We start from the raw sequence: 15,272 nt of genomic DNA, 5'->3' as shown, positions 1-15,272 counted from the left end.
ATTTCTATTTTTAATTTTTTGAGAAACTTCCATATTGTTTTCACAGTGGTTGCACCAATTTACTTTCCCACCATCAGAGCAGGAGGGTCCCCTTAAAAATTCCTTTTTAATACAGGTCTTTTCCAATTTTTCAACTCTAATTTTTAAATGTTACATTTTTTAATTAGGCTCCATGCCCAGCACAGAGCCCAACATGGGGCTCAAATTCACCACTATGAGATCAAGACCTGAGCCAAGAATGAGAATTGGACATTCAACCAACTGAACCACACAGGTACCTCTAAAAGTTTTTATTTTAAATATTTAATTCCACATACATTTATTGTCTACTCTGACAGGCCTGGACTCCTTAAGTCACAAAAATATTAAACTTCTAGAAAGTGTGAAAAAAACTTTTGAAGTTGAGACTTTCTGATGCTCCTTATTTCTTATTTCAAGAAAGGCCATTCTCTTGCTCCCAAGTATTCTATCAGGGAATAAAATAAATGGAATCAGTTTGCCACTTAGAAACCTGATGTTACTTAGTAACCAAATATGCAATTTCTTAACCCCTCTCCACTGCTACATTGTCTTTTTTTTGTGGGGGGCGAGGGTGGGTAAGTAAAGGATAGAACATTAAGGTACTGAATACCCTAAATCTTTCATTAACAGTTTACAGGATACCTATGGTATTATTTGCCCAGCAAACCCCCACTCCCACCCATACTGCTATTGTGAAAACAACCATTTTGCAAAATCTAACCCTACATCCCTGGCCACAATTAATTCTGGAAGTGGGCATGTGACTCAAGCTGGGTGGACCAGAGCACATCCAGGAATATGTGGACTTTGGACCCAAAGACTTGAGCCATTCTCTCTCCAGAGGTTGCTAAAGCTATAAGTAAAAAATGCTGGAGCTCTCAGCAGCCTTGTTTCCTTTTGGGTGGAACAGGGAAGCAGAGATAGTCAATCTGCAGAAAGAGAAAGTTGCTTTGAAAGGAGCAGAAAAGGGATGGAAAAGGAGCTCTGATGACTTTTACATCCGTGGTTCCAATTTTTCCAGAGGTAGATCTGTATCTCTACTCTGCCCCTAATATGATTTTTCAGTCTGTGACCCCATTCACTATCTTTCAATAAAATCTTCTTTCATAATTAAAGCTGATTCAAATTGGGTTTTCTTTAACATGCAACCAAATAGTCCTAGTAAATGTTAAGGAAGATGAACATAGAATGACTCCAGTTGTCTTTGTTTTTATTATTTTCTATTTGTAGTCTAGCATGGTATTATATAACTTTCACAATTTTTATAATCTGAAATTTGTCTATTTGCATTCACTCCCTACTTCCCTTTGTAAAAGAAAAATTTGTTCAGGTATTCACTCCTTTCCTCCATGTAGCAATCTAACTCAGGCAAAGATGATCTTTCCCATTGTCATGAGTGGCATTTCCCTAGCAACTGTGTATTAAAAGATTTTTATTCCATGGTTAGAGGAGAGGTTTTTATTTCCTGTAGGACATAAACAAGGAAAATTGCTGTTTCAGCTGGTGGCTGAAAGATGATGGCAGCCATCTTGCCACCATGAAGAAAGCAAGTATGAAGACAAAGCTGACAAACTGAGGAGGCAAAGCCAGGAGAAACTGAGAAATAGAGCCAGCATCCTGATCATACATTCTATGGACTCCCTCTAGCTCAAGAATTCTTCTTATATAAGATAAGTAAGATTATAAATTCTCAAATTGCTTATACCATTTTGAGGTGGATTTTGTTATTTGAAGCCCAAAACATCCTCATTTATTCATCATCAAACATTATTTAATACCCATTATATATGGCAATAAGCAAATGAGTACACCATTATCATTTTCTGAAGGACAAATTTGTAAAAATATTATGTAATAATTTAAGCAACATGCTGAGTCCTAAATAATTAATGTGGATAAATAAATGAAGAAAATTCAATCCCTTCCATTGAGGTCTTTTTTTTTTTTTACTTCAATGGAGTGTTTTTCGCTTATAAAATATCTGATTGTTTTAATAATCTGCTTGTTTTTTAAAAAATCTGCCTATTCTTTTTTCATAATGTCCTATTCCTGTTTTATGGATTCTTTTCCTTTCTGTCCTTGAATATTTGAAACATGCTTATTTTAAGCCATGGAAATGAGAGTTCATGATAGTTTCAGAGAAAGGGAAGATATTTACTATTCCAAGGATCAGCATCATTAGCATCACCAGGGACCTTATTTGAAATGCAGAATCTTGGGCTCCATCCCAAACTTATCAAATCAAAATCTACATTTTAACAAGACCCCCTGGGGACTGGAGTTATTCATATACCCATGAAAGTTTGAGATGTCCTTCTATGAAGTAAGAGAAAGCAATAAAGTTAGGGAGGTCAATAAGACTTCTTGGTTGTTTGTTTTAAATTTTAGTCCTCCCAGGGCAAATGAACACAATTAGTCTACATAATATCTAGTATATGTTAAAGACTCTAATAAAATAATTTATTTAATTCAGAGCTTATTTCTACACTTACAAAGCTTCCAGATGACTATGACTGCAACTGTTACTTTAACAAGTATAATTTTAATGTAAACAAAAGTCTTATCTGAACTTTATGGTGGTACAGATAAGTGGAAATTTATTCACCAACACAAGAATTGATAAATAAACGGAGAGGCACCCATACAATGGCTACTATGTGGCAACAACAACAAAAATAAATTACTGATACACAATAGTATGAATGATTCTCAAATAGTATGAATGAACAGTATGAATGAATCTCAAAAACATTATGCTGAATAAAAGAAGCTTGGGATCCCTGGGTGGCACAGCGGTTTGGCGCCTGCCTTTGGCCCAGGGAGCGATCCTGGAGACCCGGGATCGATTCCCACGTCGGGCTCCCGGTGCATGGAGCCTGCTTCTCCCTCTGCCTGTGTCTCTGCCTCTCTCTCTCTCTCTCTCTGTGTGACTATCATAAATAAATAAAAAATTAAAAAAATTAATAAAACTTAAAAAAAAAAGAAGCTTGCACAAGGGCACAAGATTCTATAAAACTAAATTTATGGTGAAAAAATTACAGTGACTGTTTTTCACAAGGGTTAGGGACATAAATTGAGAGGGAAAAGGCATAAAGAATCTTTTGTGGGTGATGAAAATGTTTATATTTTAAAAAGGGTTAGGGGTACATGGGTGAATGTATTTGTCAAAACTCACAAGATATGCACTCAAGATTTATGCATTTCAGTTTGTATAAAAAAGTTATAAAAAATTTGAACCCTAACTAGGGTTACTAACAATACATTTGATAACATATTTAAATATATATTAAATATATCTTGGGCAGCCCCAGTGGTTCAGAGGTTTGGCACCGCCTTCAGTCTAGAGCGTGATCCTGGAGACCCAGGATCAAGTCCCACGTCAGGCTCCCTGCATGGAGCCTGCTTCTTCCTCTGTGTCTCTGCCTCTCTCTCTCTCTCTGTGTCTCTCATGAATAAATAAATAAAATCTTTTTTAAAATAAAAATAAATATATGTGATCTGCTGTGAAATGCATAAAATAATAAGATGGTTTGACAGATAAATGGAATAGGTGGTTATGGCTAGGAATGGCTAGCCAATTGATAAAGCAAATATACCAAAATGTCACCTATAGAATACAGACTGGGGGTGGGAAATGGAGAAGGTGGTATGTCTGGGTGTTTACTACAATTCTTTCATTATATCTGTTTGAAATTTTTCATAATAAAGTGTTAAGGAAGACATGAAAGTTGCAGAAAAACATAATATTATAATTTTGTTTTAAAATGCAAATGTATTGTAGAAGACATATTTCTATATGCATAAAGATATGAAAGCAACACAAAAGTGCAGAAATTGTCAAGCTGATCCTAAAATTCATACAGAAACACGAGGGACCCAAAGTAGCCAACAGACCCAATGGGTCCTATCACTTCCTGATTTCAAAACATAAGCAATCAAGACAATATGATAATGGTATAGACAGATATATAGATCAATGGACTGGAAATGTAAATGCTTACATTTATGGTCAACTGATTTTCAAGAAAGATGTCAAGAAAATCCAATGGGAAAGAGTCTTTTTTTTTTAAGATTTTATTTATTTATTCATGAGAGACACACACAGAGAGAGAGAGAGAGAGAGAGAGAGAGAGGCAGAGACAGAGGCAGAGAAAGGCAGGCAAAGAAGAAACCCTCTCTCCATGTGGGGAGACCGACGTGGGACTCGATCCTGGGTCTCCAGGACCAGGCCCTGGGCTGAAGGCAGGCGCTAAATCGCTAAGTCTCCCAGGGATCCCAAGACTGTCTTTTAATAAAGTGGATAGCCATATAAAAAATTAATTTGGATTCCTGCTTCACAACATATGTAAGAATTAACTCAAAATAGATCACAAATGTAAGAGCTAAAACAATAAAACTCTTAGAAAAAAACTCTGTAAATTCTTGTGACCTTGGGTTAGGAAATTGTTTCTTAAAGATGACACTAAAAGCACAAGCAATCAAAGGAAAAAAGTAGGTAAACTGGACCTCATCAAAATAAAAAATTTTAGTGTTTCAAAAATATCATCAAAAAAGTAAAAGACAGGGCAGCCTGGGTGGCTCAGCAGTTTGGCGCCTGCCTTCAGCCCAGGGCGTGATCCTGGAGACCCGGGATCGAGTACCGCATCAGGCTCCCTGCATGGAGCCTGCTTCTCCTTCTGCCTCTCTCTCTCTCTCTCTCTCTCTGTCTATCATGAATAAAAAATAAAATCTTTAAAAAATGTATAAAAATTTTTTTAAAAAAGAAAAAACAGAAAGTAAAAGACAGGGATGCCTGGGTGACTCAGAGGTTTAGCATCTGCCTTCCGGAGTCCCGGAATCGAGTCCCACGTCGGGCTTCCTGCATGGGGCCTGCTTCTCCCTGTGCCTATGTGTCTACCTCTCTCTCTCTGTGTCTCTCATGAATAAATAAATAAAATCTTAAAAAAAAAAAGTTAAAGACAACCCACAAAATGGGAGAAAATATTTGCAAATCACTTATCTGATATAGAAGTTGTATCTAGAACATATAAGGTCAAACACATTAAGAAGACAAAAACCCCAGGACACCTGGGTGGCTCAGTGGTGGAGTGTTTGTCTTTGGCTCTGGGCACCATCCCAGAGTGCCCGGATTGAGTCCTATATGGGGCTCCCCACGGGGAGCCTACTTCTCCCTCTGCCTATGTTTCTGCCTCTCTCTCTCCCCCTGTGTCTCTCATGAATAAAATCTTTTTTTTTTTTTTTTTTTTTTTTTTTTTTTTTTAATTTTTATTTATTTGTGATAGTCACAGAGAGAGAGAGAGAGAATGAGGCAGAGACACAGGCAGAGGGAGAAGCAGGCTCCATGCACCGGGAGCCTGACGTGGGATTCGATCCCGGGTCTCCAGGATCGCGCCCTGGGCCAAAGGCAGGCGCCAAACCGCTGCGCCACCCAGGGATCCCATGAATAAAATCTTTAAAGAAGAAGAAAAAGACAAAAATCCCAATTTTTAAAAGTTAATGGCCTTTTTACTGGGGGAAAAACTAGCATTCACAACTTTGAATGGATGTAAATTGTGATTTCTTGAACAGTAATGTTGATGGTTACGCTGAAGTCCACAGCCACAGACTACTCTGCTGGCTCCAAGTCATGGTTCAGAATGTTTTATAAAGAGTCCCTTGGTAAAGATTTCTTTTAAAAAATGTGTGTGATTGGTGACAGCCTGACACCCATTTTACTCTAGTATAACGGGGATAAGGCTGAACCAACACACTCAGCATGCCACCAGGATGTGTGTCATCATCACCATGGCTCCAGGAACATAGAAGTACAAGCGGGCCATCCTGCTAAGTGGGGCTAAGTCTAAACAGTTTATCCTTCATCCATTTTTCTGCAAAACATTGAGGTACACCAATTTTAAATGTCTGTTTTCAGTAAACCAGCTATGACAATTTATAGTAACAAATTGAACTAGAACCTATTTGAATAGGTTTTAAATGTTTCTTCATTTTTCAAAAAATTCATTAAAAAAACTTTAAAAAGCACCTGAAAAGATATTTCTCCAAAGAAGACATACAAATGGACAATAAGCACATGAAGAAATGCTCAACATCATTAGCCATCAGGGAAATGCAAATCAAAACCACAATGAGGGATCCCTGGGTGGTGCAGCGGTTTGGCGCCTGCCTTTGGCCCAGGGCGCGATCCTGGAGACCCGGGATCGAATCCCACGTCGGGCTCCCGGTGCATGGAGCCTGCTTCTCCCTCTGCCTGTGTCTCTGCCTCTCTCTCTCTCTCTCTCTGTGACTATGACTATCATAAATAAAAAAATAAAAAATAAAAAAAAAACACAATGAAATGCCACTTTCTACCCATTAGGATGGCTACAATCAAAAAGACAAATGACAAGTGTTGGAGAAGATGTGAAGAAATTAGAATCGTCACACACTGCTGGTAGGAATGTAAAATCGTACAGGCACTTTGGAAGATAGGCTGGCAGTTCCTCAAAAGGTTAAACATAGAGTTACCATAGGACCCAGCAATTCTACTCCTATGTATATACTCAAGAAAAATGAAAACATATGCCCATATAAAAATTTATACATGGGGGCACCTAGTTATCTCAGTCAATGGAGCATGTGACTCTTGTTCTTGGGGCTGTAAGTTCAAGTGTCAAGTTGGGTGTAGAAATTACTTAAAAATAAAATTAAAATACAAACAAATTTGAGGCGTCTGGGTGGCTCCGTTGGTTAAGCATCTGCCTTTGGTTCCTGGGATTGAGTCCCACACCGGGCTCCCTGCTCAGCGAGGAGTCTGCTTCTCCCTTGGCCTCTGCTCCTCCCCAACCCTGCCCATGCTCACTCACTCACTCTCTCTCAAATAAATAAATAAAATCTTTTTAAAAACCTGTCTTATACATGAATGTTAAAAGAAGCATTGTCGGGATCCCTGGATGGTGCAGCGGTTTGGCCCCTGCCTTTGGCCCAGGGCGCGATCCTGGAGACCCCCGATCGAATCCCACATCGGGCTCCCGGTGCATGGAGCCTGTTTCTCCCTCTGCCTGTGTCTCTGCCTCTCTCTCTCTCTCTCTGACTATCATAAATAAATAAAAATTAAAAAAAATAAATAAAAGAAGCATTGTCTTAACACTGTCAACAAGTGGGAAACAATTTAAATGTTCATCAGCTGGTGAATGAATAAACAAACATGTCATATCCATGCAATGGAATATTACTGAGCAATAAAAAGAAATGAATTATTGATACATGCTTCAACATGGATAAACCTTGAAAACACCCTTCTAAGTTCAAGACACCAGTCACAGAACTCTACATAGTGAATGATTCCATTTATATGAAATGTCTAGAATAGGCAAATCCAAAGAGCCAGAAAGTAGATTAATGGTCATTAGTGGTTAGGAGGATGGGGAAATGAGGAGTAACAATTAATGAATACTGAGTTTTGTTATGAAGTGAAGAAAATGTTCTAAATTTATAATTTATGATGGTTATACAACTAACTCTGTGGATAAAAACCCACTAAACTGTATACTTCAAAAGGGTAAAATTTTATGCTGTGTGGATAATATCTCAATAAAGCTGTTACTTAAAAAATTAGTTTGAATGAATAAAAATTAATTTTTATATGAGGAAAAATTAAATCCATTTCTTTACATTTTTCCTAATCTCCACTATCACTACTTAGCCATTTTTATGAATGAAGATGAATAAGAAAAAACATGGAAGTGTAATTTGAAAAGATTAAAAAAACACACTTAGGGTTTGTTGTCTGGTACACAGGGGTGACTCTCAGATTTGGGCTGGTAGCAAGAGGGGGGAAAACTCCAAGTGCAGTAACTGCTGCTAAAGAAACACCAGCAGTTTCTAATTTTATGCTGTCCTATATCTTGCTGTGACTTTCATAGCTTTCGATAATGCTATAGTAGAGGCCAAAACAGAAATGCCTTTTATATTTTATTATAACAGCTAAACTGGGAAATAAACTCACCAATTGCTTTTTTAAAAAAGGAAATGAGCTAAAAACAACATAGATGTAAGCGGAGCTTAAATAAACCTTTACTTAGTAAAATGAATATGTTCATAAGGGTGGGAGAGTTTGGTAGTAAAAATAGTTTAAAGTATTACATTATTTTTAAAAAGCATTTTGTTTCATTTACTGTAGATGGTCAAACATTTTAAAACAGATGGTAAATCTGTTGGATAGTAAAAGAAATGACATCTTGTTTCCATTTTCCTATTCCTTCCAGTTCATCTCTTTATTGTAAATCATTTTCCATTGTGGGAGGATATTAAATTTAAATCAAACTGTAAGGGAAAAAACCATGTGGCTGTGTTCATAAATTCATATTTCTTAGCACTTGTTGCCTCTTATAGCCACTTATGAGGAATATTTCAAATTGATCTATTCTTTCTGGATCTAAACAAATTAAGAGTTTCTTTTCTTGTGCAAACAGCTCACTCAAAAAACCTATTTACAAAAAGAAACAAAAGAATCATGTAACTATGATATGAACATCTAAAATAAATTTTAATACTTTCAGGAGAAAGATGTGGTACTGGTAAGCATTTGAGGAATGGTATTAAGTTTAATTTGTAAAGATAAATAATAACTAAGGTATACACCACTTACCATGTTCTTAGATTGTTCTAAATGCCATAAATAAGAGAGTATGTTGTATATATATGTTGGCATATATATATGTGTATGTGTATATGAATGTGTGTGTTGCTCACAATTATATAAATAAATAAAAATTTCTCACGCTAACTACATTAGGATGAGGAAACTCAAATCATAAGAAACTCCTAACTCTGGAAAACAAACAAAGGGTTGTAGAAAGAGAGGTGGGTGGGGGGATAGTCACTAATTGAGTGACCGACACTAAGGAGGGCACATGATGAGATGAGCATTGGATGTTATACTATATATTGGCAAACTGAATTTAAATAAAATACTTTTTTTTAAAAAGATGAGGGAACTAAAAAAAAAAAAAAAAAAGATGAGGGAACTGAAAAAGCAAAGTTAAGCAATTTGCCCAAGCCGAATCCAAAGGAATTTGGCACCATAGTTCATGTTTTTATTTTTATTTTTAAAAGATTTTATTTATTTATTTATGAGAAACACAGAGAGAAAGGCAGAGACATAGGCAGAGGGAAAAGCAGGCTCCTTGCGGGGAGCCTGACACAGGACTTGATCCCAGGACTCTGGGATCATGACCTGAGCCAAAGGCAGATGCTCAACCATGGAACCACTTAGAGGTCCCTAGTCCATGTTTTTTTTTTTTTTTTTTTTTTAAGATTTTATTTATTTATTCATGAGAGACGCAGAGAAAGAGGCAGAGACATAGGCAGAAGGAGCAGCTCTCTGTGGGGAGCCTGATGTAGGACTCCATCCTTTGACCCCGGGATCACGACCTGAACCAAAGGTAGACACTCAACCACTGAGCCACCCAGGCATCCCCCTAGTCCATGTTTTTAATAATTATTCTATGTACATATCAAGGGCACTGAGAACATTAAACAAGCCAATAGATCCTTCACATCTCCTGAACTTCCCTCTACAAAACACCAAGTTCTTTTTTTGGACTTATGATACATCTGAAAGTTATTGTAAAGTTCTTTTACACAAGAAAGGAGGTAACAAATTTCTGATTTTGAACCTTCTTTGATCTATGACAAAACTCTTTAGGTTATGGAAATCAAACATTTTTTCAATCTAAAGCACATTACTTTGGGATCAAATGTAAATACATTAAAAAAAGATACACTGGAGGGGCACCTGGGTGGCTCAGTTGGTTAGGCATTGGACTCTTGGTTTCAGCTCAGGTAAGGATCTCATGGGTTATGAGATCAAGCCTGCTCTGTGCTCAGCAGGGAGTCTGCTTAATATTTTCTTCCTCTGCCTCTTCCCCCACTCCTGTTCTCTCTCTTTCTCAAATAAATAGATAAATCTTAAAAAAAAAAAAAAATACACTGGAGAAGGGGAGCCCCGGTGGCTCAGTGGTTTAGTGCCGCCTCCAGCCCAGGAAGTGATCCTGGAGACCCGGAATGGAGTCCCATGTTGGGATCCCTGCATGGAGCCTGCTTCTCCCTATGCCTGTGTCTCTGCCTCTCTCTCTGTCTCTCATGAATAAATAAATAAAATCTTAAAAAAAAAATACACTGGAGATGTCACTGAGGGTGGTAGTGCCAGGAAGGCATGGAGAACCAGGAAACCCAATAGCTAGGACTAGAGTGGCTGTCCTGGAGATACCCCTCTTACATGTGATGCCACTCCAATAACCCACCCTGCTCCTGAACAGGAATCTGAGAATGTCCCAAGACTCCTCCTAGCCTTCACCAGGTGGGCCTGTATAACGTGTCCATGTTTAATAAGGAGGGATGTCTTATTTTTTGCTCCCTTCTCACCAATGCATTGTTGGGGCAGAAGGAGAAGGTATTTTCAAGACAAAGCACAAGTACAAACAGCATAAGTAAAAGGTGTGAAGTTGCAAAAAAAAATTGAAATTAGATTAATAAATCCATGTTTTTATATTCCAGATGGTTAACCAGTGAACCACATGACAGAAATAAGTTTTTATATAAAACTGTATCTACTTTAGTAATTTGGATTTTTAGCTAAAAAAAGGAAAGCATACTTCATTTTTTTAAAGTTATCTCTATTTTTTTTAGTTGAAGTATGGTTGAAATACAATGTTAACATTAGTTTCAGGTGTACCACATAGTAATTTGATAAGCCTATACTTTTTATGCTATGCTCACAAATGTAGCTACAATCTGTCATCCCCAACACTATTACAATACCATTGACCATATTCCCTATACTATACATTTTATCCCGGTGACCCATTCATTCCATAACTTGAAGCCTGTATCTTCAATTCCCCCTCAACCATTTTGCCCTACCCATCTACTGACCTCCTCTCTGGCAAACAACAGTTTGTTGTCTGTATTTAGTTATACGTCTGATTCTGTTTTTTGTTTTGTTTTTTATATTCCAAATATAAGATAAATCATGATATTTGTCTTTTTTCTGACTTTTTTAAGATTTTATTTCTTCATGAGAGACACACAGAGAGAGGCAGAAGACATTTGCAGAGGGAGAAGCAAGTTTCCTGCAAGAAGCCTGATGTGGGACTCAATCCCAGAACCCCGGGATCATGACCTGAGCCAAAGGCAGATGCTCAACTACTAAGCCATGCAGGTGACCCTGCCTGACTTATTTCACTTATCATAATACCCTCAAAGTCTATCCATGTTACCAGAAATAGCAATATCTCATTCTTCTTTAGTTGAATAATATTCCATTGTCTATATACACATCTTCTTTATTGATTCATCTATTAACGGACACCTGGGTTGCTTACAGATCCTGGGTTTTTTAAATAATGCTGCAATAAATATAGGGATGCATATATCTTTTTGTTTTTTTTTTGTTTTGTTTTGTTTTTAAAGATTTTATTTATTTATTCATGAGCAACACAGCAGAGAGGAGAGACAGAAAGAGGCAGAGACACAGGCAGAGGGAGAAGCAGGCTCCATGCAGGGAGCCCGACGTGGGACTCGATCCCAGGTCTCCAGGATCAGGCCCTGGGCTGAAGGCGGCGCTAAACCCCTGAGCCACCCGGGCTGCCCCTATCTTTTTGAATTACTGTTTTTGCTTTCTTTGGGTATTGGAATTACTGGATCACATGGTATTTCTATTTTTAATTTTTTGAAGAACCTTCATAGTTTTCCACAGTCGCTACATCAATTTACATTCCCAATAGTGTACAGGTATTTTGTTTTTTCCACTTCCTCACCAATATTTGTTGTATCTTTTCTTTTTTTAAAAGATATTATTTATTTACTCATGAGACAGAGATAGAGAGGCAGAGACATAGGCAGAGGGAGAAGCAGGCTCCTCACAGGGAGTCTAATTCGGGACTCGTCCCAGGTCCCTGGGATCACGACTTAAGCTGAAGGCAGAAGCTCAAACACTGAGTCACCCAGGTGTCCCATATCTTATCTTTTTTTTTTTAATAGTATTTATTTATTTATTTATTTATTTATTTATTTATTTATTTATTTATTTATTTATTTATTTATTTATGCTAGACACAGAGAAAGAGAGGCAGAGACATAGGCAGAGAAAGAAGCAGGCTCCATGCAGGGAGCCCAATGTGGGACTTGATCCTGGAACTCCAGGATCACACCCTGAGCCAAAGGCAGATACTCAACCGCTGAGCCACACAGGCATCCCATATCTTTTCTTTTTGATTGTAGCCATTCTGACTGATACTTTACTGTGGTTTTGATTTGCATTAAGGAAAACATACCTTTTAAGATTATACTTGACTTCATGCAACTAATTACCTAAAAACAATTCCCAAAGGCATTTTTGAGAGAGAGACAAAGATTGCCTGCCTATATGCCAACTGTAGAACCAGGCTACTCTGTGATATTTTTCCTAAAAGCATTCATTTAAAACTTATTCACCGGGGCAGCCCAGTTGGTTCAGCGGTTTAGCGCCACCTTCAGCCCAGGGCATGATCCTGGAGACCCAGGATGGAGTTCTGCATTGGGCTTCCTGCATGGAACCTGTTTCTCCCTCTGCCTGTGTCTCTGCCTCTCTCTCTGTCTCTCATAAATAAATAAATAGAAACTTTTTTTAAAAAATCACTTTGTGTTAATTCAACTGATTAACAGTGAATAGCTGCTTCTCTGTGTGAAGTAATAATCTGAGACTGAGTTCAGGATGAACAAAAATGAATTTGATATCAATGGTCAATATCTGCCATAGGTATGGGTAGGTAAAGTGATAGCCCAAGTGCTATGTATTTACCATCCCTGAATTAATGAATACAATTTCTTTTTTTTTTTTTAAGATTTTATTTATTCATGAGAGACGCACAGAGAGAGAGAGGTGGAGACACAGGCAGAGGGAGAAGCAGGCTCCACACAGGGAGCCCGACGTGGGTCTCGATCCCAGGACTCCAGGATCACACCCTAGGCTGAAGGCAGCACTAAACCGCTGAGCCACCCGGGCTGCTCTACAATTTCTTTTTTTTTTTTTTTTTAAGATTTTATTTATTTTTTTGAAAAAGAGAGAGAACATGAGCAGGGACAGGGATAGAGGAAGGGGGAGAGAGACAAGCAGACTCCTCACTGAGTGAGGAATCTGAGTCCCGGCCAGAACCTAAGGCCCTGAGATGATGATCTGAGCTGAAGTCAGATGCTTAACCAACAAAGCCACCCAGGTATATCCACCCCAGTGGATACAATTTCTATACCAAAAAACCCATCATTTATAATTTATACCAGAGCTTAAAGTAAAACTGAGAATATACATATGCCAAACCAATAAAGACCATTTTTAATAAAAATAGTACCATCTTACTATACCATAAAATAAAAAACACCCCAAATTACTCTCCAAATGTTTTGAAAGTGAACTGCAGATCAGCCACATCTCATAAAAGTGAAAGAAGGAAAATAAAAACTTTGTGTTCAAAGGAAGCAAGCTGGGGCCAAGATATAATGGAAGTTAAGAGAAATAACTGGGCACAAAGAGAGGGATAAACATTCTATGAAGGAAGGGGGACAGGCACTACAGAAAACCAGAAGTAAAGTTTTCTTGTCAGGCAAAAGAGCATTAAGAAAAAACATTCAAATTTTGTAAATAGGCAGAAGAGATTACTGAGATTATTCCAATAGAATATAAAATATAATTCAGCAGACCCTCTGGGAATTATGTAGGGATATGCATCTTAATTTGACTTTCTATTGAGTAGGCTATTTTGCAGCTTAATAGGGGTAGTGGTTAACTTGCAGGTAATTTATAACAAAGCAATTGCTCTTCCTATTGGAGAGCAATGTAAATGATTCCTGTCCTTTGTCATATAAATACAAATCTCCTGGTAGAGATTTAACTGCTATCCATCTAGAAAATATAACCCAAAATACTACGTCTCTTACCATTCAGAAATTTGCATCTTTTGACAATCTGTTTCAAAATTACTTTGACTACATAAATTTTCTGTTCCTTGAATTTTTCTTTGAACCAGTCTTAGTATATGTTCTCATAACTAACAAGTTGAAGAAAGTATTTGAAATATTTTCCTATTATTTTTTAGTAAGAGTCATGTTTTTAAATTTTTGAAAATTATATTATAGAGGCACCTGTGTGGCTCAGTTGGTTGAGCATCTGCCTTCTGCTTGGGTCATGATCCCAGGGTTCTGGGATCAAGCCCTGTGCCTGGCTCTCTGCTCAGCAGGGAGCCTGCTTCTCCCTCTCCTTCTACCTGCTGCTCCCTCTGCTTGTGTGTTCTCTCTCTCTTTCTCTCTGTCAAATAAGTGGATAAAATTTGAAAAGAAAAGAAAAAATTGTTTTCTAGCAACTGTGTATAGAAAATAATAAACTAGCTAAGCGGGGGGAAAAAGAGTTACAGAGGACCTAATAACAGGTAATAAGAGAACAGCAAAAGAGTGCCACTATGCAGTTAACAAATACCTACTTTCTTCTAGAATGATGAAATGGTGACTTAGCATTCACTACTAAGAATTTACGTGTGCCTACATGAGCTATGTAGGTATCTCCTTTTCAAAAGTAATTTCTGAAGCTATAATGTTCATAAAGATATGGTAACTTGAGGCACCTAAGTGGCTCTGTCAGCTGAGTGTCCAACTCTTGGTTTTGGCTCAGGTCATGATTTCAAGGTTATGAGATTGAGTCCTACATCCAGCTCCAAGCTCAGCACAGAGTTTGCTTCAGATTCTCTCTCCCTCTCCCTCCCACTCACACTCTTTAAATAAATTAAATTTTTTAAAAATGGAAACTTACCTATAAAGGAAGGCTAGAGAAGTGGAGAACCAGCAGACTTTAGTAATATGGAAGCCTACGGGCAAAAGATTCCAGGTGAGAACAATCCATAGTGTAGAATGCAACAAAAATGTCAAGTAAGATGAGATCTGAAAAATGTCCATTCATTCATATATTCCCAAAATATTTATTGGGTTCTTAGTATATGCCAAGAATTGTATTACAGTATCATAGGGATACTGTAATAAAAATCCAAACAGTCCCTACTGACATTGAGTATAGTGGAGGACAGACTTTAAATAGCTAATTTAAGAAATAAGTATTCAGAGATTCTAGTGCCAGGCAAGGAATAGTCCACTAAAGCCTATCTCCACTGCTCATTATAACTAAACAGTCTGGATGAAATACAAAAGTCACTACCTAAACACTAGGGAAAAGTAAACAAAAGAGGTAT

At 37.6% G+C, this 15,272-nt stretch overlaps 1 protein-coding gene across 37 annotated transcripts in view; it reads right to left on the bottom strand.

Moving 5' to 3' along the window:
- The window catches only part of RPS6KB1 (ribosomal protein S6 kinase B1), a 202,166-nt gene that overhangs the window by 118,319 nt on the left and 68,575 nt on the right, over positions 1 to 15,272 (bottom strand). For 21 of the 37 annotated variants that reach the window (XR_007412981.1, XR_007412986.1, XR_007413007.1 and 18 more), the window contains one exon: positions 14,840 to 14,894. The exons of the other annotated variants lie outside the window; for them this stretch is intronic. The gene's annotated coding sequence lies outside the window, so the exon portion shown is untranslated. The remainder of the gene's footprint in view (positions 1 to 14,839; positions 14,895 to 15,272) is intronic. 37 annotated transcript variants of the gene reach the window in all.

This window comes from Canis lupus, chromosome 9 (assembly GCF_003254725.2).
Source record: "Canis lupus dingo isolate Sandy chromosome 9, ASM325472v2, whole genome shotgun sequence".
In the NCBI taxonomy this organism is placed as follows: Eukaryota; Metazoa; Chordata; class Mammalia; order Carnivora; family Canidae; genus Canis; species Canis lupus.
This window is presented reverse-complemented; position numbering and strand designations above follow the sequence as displayed.